Below are 6000 nucleotides of genomic sequence, written 5' to 3'. Positions count from 1 at the left end.
TGTGTGTGTGTGTGTGTGTGTGTGTGTGTGTGTGTGTTAAGCGTCTGAGGCCAGAACTGAACTGGGATCCTCCTGACTCTGGAGCTGGCGCTTTACTCACTGTGCCACCTAGGCGCCCCACAAATATAATCTTAATATATAAATCAAGGAAAGTTAAAGCAGAGAAAGAAAATTATAGACCAATATTCCTGGTGGGAAGGGGGGATATGGAGATAAGGGAAACAGGGAAGGGAATATGTGTCAGGAAAAGGGCTACATGATTTTGCTGATATCTCATTAGATCTTTAGAACATTCCTGTGAGGTTGTATTATTAATCTCCACTTTATAACTGAGCAAAGAAGAGAAGGAATGTTACCTCTGTTGATGCAGACAGAGTATAACCTATTTGCCCAGGGTTATACAACCACAAAGACCAGATCTGAATTCTGTTCTTCTTTATTCCAGGTCCAGTTATTTATCCACTGTACAAACAGTGGATAATGAGTGTTAATAATATAATGAATGAATATTAATAAAATAATTTTAAATAAAATATAAGGATACTGTAGCAATATGTCACAAAGTTTAAACACTAGGAACAGGCTAGATTTATCCCAAGAATGCAGAGATTGTTCAATATTAAGAAAATTATAAACATAATTGACTATTAGGGGGGCTAGGTGGCTCAGTGAATAGAGCACCAGCCCTGGAGTCAGGAGGACCTGAGTTCAAGTCCGGCCTTAGACACTTAATACTCACTAGCTTTGTGACCTTGGGCAAGCCACTTAACCCCAATTGCCCTTCAAAGAAAAAGCAAAACACAAAACAAAACATAATTGACTATTAATAAATGAAATCAACAATTCCATGATTACATTAATATATGCGGACAAAGCTTTCAACAAACTACAATTCTCATTCCTGTTTAAACACACACACACACACAAATGAACACAAGAAAGTATAGTATTAAAGGGAGATTTCCTTAATATGATAAGCAATGTTTATCTACAATAAATAGCCAATATTATCTCTAATGCAGATAAACTAGAGGCCTTTTCAGTAAAATCAGGGATAAAGAACATCCACTATCAGAAATACTACTCAATTGTGTGCTAGAAATGCTAGCTATAGCAGTAGGACAAGACAAAGAAATCAAGGAAATAAGCATAGACAAAGAGGAAAAGAAATTATAACTTTTTGAGGATGACAGAATATTTAATCTAGAGAATTCGAGTCAAGTGAAAACAAAAACTTGTTTAATTATTAACAAATTCAGCAAAGCTGTAAGATTTAAAATAATGCCACACATATCATCAGTATTTCTCCATATTATTTTTTAAAAAGCCACAAAGAGAAAGAAAAGTAAACTTCATATAAGATAACTTTAGATAATATAAGATACTTGAAGTCTACCTGCCATAACACATTGAGAAACTATACTAACACAATGACAAAACACTCTTAGACAAATAAAAGCAGATATCAATAATTAGAGAAATATTAATTTCTCATAATTAGTCCAAATAAAAAAATGAAAATATTACCTAAATAAATTTAATCTTTCAGTGCCATACCAATCAGACTACTAAAATATTTTATTGACCTAGAACAAAAAATAACAATTTCATGTGGAGGAACAAAAAGTCAAAACCATCAAGGGAATTGATGAAAAAAATAGAAGGAATGGGTCCTAGTAGTACAAAATCAGAAACTATACTATAAAGTTTTAATCATTAAAGCAGTTTGTTGCTGGGTGAGATATACAGAGGTTGATCTCTTAATGGATCAGATTAGATACTCAACACACAGAGGTTGATTTCTTGATTAGTTGAATAGATTAGGCTCATAATATACAGAAGCAAATGAAGACTATAACTTAGCTTTTGATAAACCCAAAGATGCCAACTGTTTGGGGCAAAAACTGCTATCAAAACTTGAAAGCAGTCTGGGAAAAATTAGACTGAGACCAATATCTCATACCATCTACCAAGACAATCTTAAAATGAATGTATGTCTTAGACATAAATGGTGACATCCTGAGTGAAGTACAGAAACATAGAAGAAAACACCTGTCATATCTACGAATGGAGATAATTCATAATTAAGAAATAAAGAGGTTCACAAGAGATAAAATGGATAATTTTGATTATATAAAATTAGTTTTGTGCAAGCAAAACTTATGTAGCTAAAATTAGAAGAGAAGTGTGAAATTCGGGGAAAAAAATCTTTGCAGTACGTTTCTCTGATAAAGGCCCTATTTCTAAGATTTATTGAGATCTGGTTCAAATACATAACATAAAAAGGTGTCCTTCCCCAACTGGTCAAAAGATATAATGAGAGTTTTCAGAGGAAGAAAACTAAGCTATAAATAGCCACGTTAAAAAAATGCTTGAAGTCACTAATAATTAGAGAAATACAAATTAAAGCAACACCTATATTTTACTTCATACTCATCAGATTGGTAAAGATGATAAAAAAGGAAAAATGATACAAGAAGACAGGTACATTAATAGATTGTTGATAGACCTGTGAACTGGCCCAGCCATTCCATAAAGCAATTTATAACAGCCTCCCTAAACTTTTAAGCTATATATACCCTTTGACTCAATATAACTCCCCTGTCTATAGTCTAAAAAGAACAAAGAAAGAGGAAAAAGACTCATATGTATGCAAATAATTATAGAAGTTCTATTTTACCTGCCAAAGAATTAGAAATTGAAGGAGTGACAAGCTATCGGGGAACTGCTGAATAAGTTAAAAGTATTTAAATGTGATGGAATCTTATTGTTCTATAAGAAATGATGAAGGAGATTATTTCAGAACAACCTGGGTAGACTTGCACAGACTGCTGTATGGTGAGTGAACTGAACAAATGCAATATTTTACAAGAGAAATAATTACAAAGACAAACAAATTTGAGACTTAGCAACTCTTGATAAACACATTGACCAACCACAATTTCAGAGGACTCATAATGAAACATACTAGAGAGATGAGAGAGTTGAGAGGCTTATGTTTTTGTTTTTGGACATGGCCAATGAGATAATTTGTTTTCCTTGACCATATGTGGTTTTTTAACAGATTTAGTTTTTTTCTTATTTTGGTGGGGGAAGGCGGGAGAGAAGGGGAACAGAGAAGGAGAAAATTTGGAACTGAAAATAAAATTGAATTTTAAAAAAAGAAGTGAAAAATCTTTCTTAACTTGATACATCCTGAGGAGTATGAGAAAAAAAGGAGGAGAGTGAAATATTCAGATAGATGCATTTGAAAAAGTTATTTTGGTTGCTGTGTGAAAGATGAATTCAAGAGGAAAGAGACTGGAGGCAGGACAAACAGTTGACAGTCTGTGATAACTGGGGGTGTTGTCAGGCTAAATAAGATAATGGATGTAAAGCACTTTGCAAAACTTAAAGTGCTACATAAATGCTACTTGTTGCTGTTAATTAGTATGTAGTCACCAGGTCTCCAGTCTGGTAATGACTTCATTCTCAGAGCCTTCTACTGTAATCCTGCTGAGCTCAAGCAATGTTTACAGAGGAATATAAGGGGGCGTGCTGCTGTTTAAAACCAGAAGTCAGGGAGTGGAGGTGGGTGGGAAGTATACACACAGACTTTTAAGTTTAATCTGTATTATTAACACCTTCTTAAGTCTAGATAATTGACAAAACAATATATCAGACCTTGATTTGTAGTGGTTGATGATCTTTGTGGTAAAAATTCTCTCCCTGAAAATTTAACTATAGACTATCTGGAGCCAGATTATAACAGTATACGTGAAAGTTTATGAGGATATTTGTTTTTCAAGTCAATTTTTTTTTAGTAATGTCAATCCCTCTGTGACCCCATTTGGGGTTTTCTTGGTGGAAATACTGTAGTATTTTGCCAGTTTCTTCTTCAACTATTTTATGGGAGAGGCTTGTCTAAGAAAAGATTTGAACTCAGGAAGATGAGTGTTCCTGACTTCAGGCCCAGCATTCTATCTACTACATCACCCAGCTACCCCAGAGGATTCTATCTAGGGTGTTTTGAATCAGTGGTGAACTCAGAAGAAGCTGTTAAGTTAAAGTTGACAGAATTTATTAACTAATTGGATGCATGGTGTAATGGAAGATACAGAAAAGGGGGTAGTAAGAAACATGGAAAAATCAAGGTTAACTCTGAGATTTTGACTTTTAAAGGATATCCTGAGTGATAAGAAATTAATTTACTACCATATTTGGTGGTCTATTCCATATTTATTTATTTAATGGTTTTTTTCAATTTATTTATTTTTAGTTTTCAGCATTCGTTTCCACAAGATTTTGAGTTACAAATTTTTCTCCCCATCTTTCCCTAACCCCACCCCAAAATAGCTAGCCTACTGAATACCCTTCTCCTCAATCTGTTCTCTCTTATATCCTCCCCCATGTCCCCACCTAAATTTCTAGTAAGGCAAGTGGATTTCTATACCTCAGTGCCTGTATATCTTATTTCCCAGCTGCATGTAAAAAACAATTTTTTATACACATTTCTTTTTAAAACTTTGAGTTCCAGATTTTTTCCCATATTAGCAACTCACCCACCCCCACCCAATATAGGTTGTACATGTATAGTTATGCAAAATATTTCCTTAGTACTTATATTGTGAAAGACTATATTGCCCTCCATCTTATCTTGCCCCTCACTTATTTTATTTTCTCTTTTGACCCTGTACCTTTTCAAAAGTGTTTGCTTCTTGGGGTGGCCAGGTGGCTCAGCGAGTAAGAGCACTGGCTCCAGTGTTGGGATGATCTGGAGATCGAATCTCGGGCTCAGACACTCAGCACAACATCCAGAAATAACTGGCCGAGTAACCTTGAGCAAGTTACTTAGCCCCAATAGCTTAAAAAAAGTGTTTGCTTCTAATACCCTCTCCTTCTATCATCCCCCCTTTTATCCCCTTCTCCCCTATTTTCCCATAGGGTAAGATATCTAATTGCATTTATAGGTTATTCCCTTCTTAAGCCAAATACAGTGAGAGTAAGGTTGTCCCATTCCTTTTTACCTTCCTACTCTTCCCCTCCATTGTAGCAGCTTTCTTTTGCCTTTTTTATGAGATAATTTACCCTAACTTATCTCTCCCTTCCTCCTTCTCCCAATATGTTCCTTTCTCACCTCTTAATTTTATTTTTTAGATATCATCCCTTCATATTGAACTCATCCTTTGCCCTCTGTATATGTATACATGTATATACATATGCATACCCTCACATATATATTTATACACACCGACACCCTCTTAAACATACATGTGTGTATGCATATATACGTGGATATGTATACACACATACATATGTATATACATACATATGCATATATATACACATATGTATACAAACAACTTCCCTTCAACTGTCCTCATATTGAGTAAAGACTTATAAGTTACAATTATTGTTTTTCCATGTAGGAATGCAAATAGTTCAACTTTGATAGGTTCCTTATGATTTCTTTTTTCTGTTTACCTTCTCATGCTTCTCTTGCTTCTTATATTTGAAAGTCAAATTTTCTGTTCAGTTCTGCTTTTTTTTATCAAGAATGCTTGAAAATCCTCTATTTGATTGAAAGACTATTTTCCCCTGAAGCATTATCCTAAGTTTTGTTCAGTAGGTGATTCTTGCCTTTAGTCCTAGCTCCTTTGACCTCCAGAATATCATATTCCAAGCCCTTTAAGCCCTTAAATGTAGAAGCTGCTGGGTCCTGTGTTATCCTGATTGTGTTTCCACATTACTCAAATTGTTTCGTCCTGACTGCTTGCATTATTTTCTTCTTGACCTGGGAACTCTGGAATTTGGCCTATAATATACAATACAATACAATAAAAAAAAATTTTTGTTTTTTTTTTTATCTTTTTCAGGAGGCAATTGGTGAATTCTTTCAATTTCTATTTTGCCCTCTGGTTCTAGAATATCAGGGTAATTTTGCTTGATAATTTCTTGAAAGATGGTGTTTAACTCATTTTTTTGATCATGGCTTTCAGGTAGTCCAATAATTTTTGAATT

Source organism: Petaurus breviceps, unplaced genomic scaffold, assembly GCF_028583685.1.
Source record: "Petaurus breviceps papuanus isolate PSGF00001 unplaced genomic scaffold, PetGlider_PUasm1.0 551, whole genome shotgun sequence".
Classification (NCBI taxonomy): domain Eukaryota; kingdom Metazoa; phylum Chordata; class Mammalia; order Diprotodontia; family Petauridae; genus Petaurus; species Petaurus breviceps.
The sequence above is the reverse complement of the archived record's forward strand: the minus strand, read 5'-3'. Positions refer to the sequence as shown.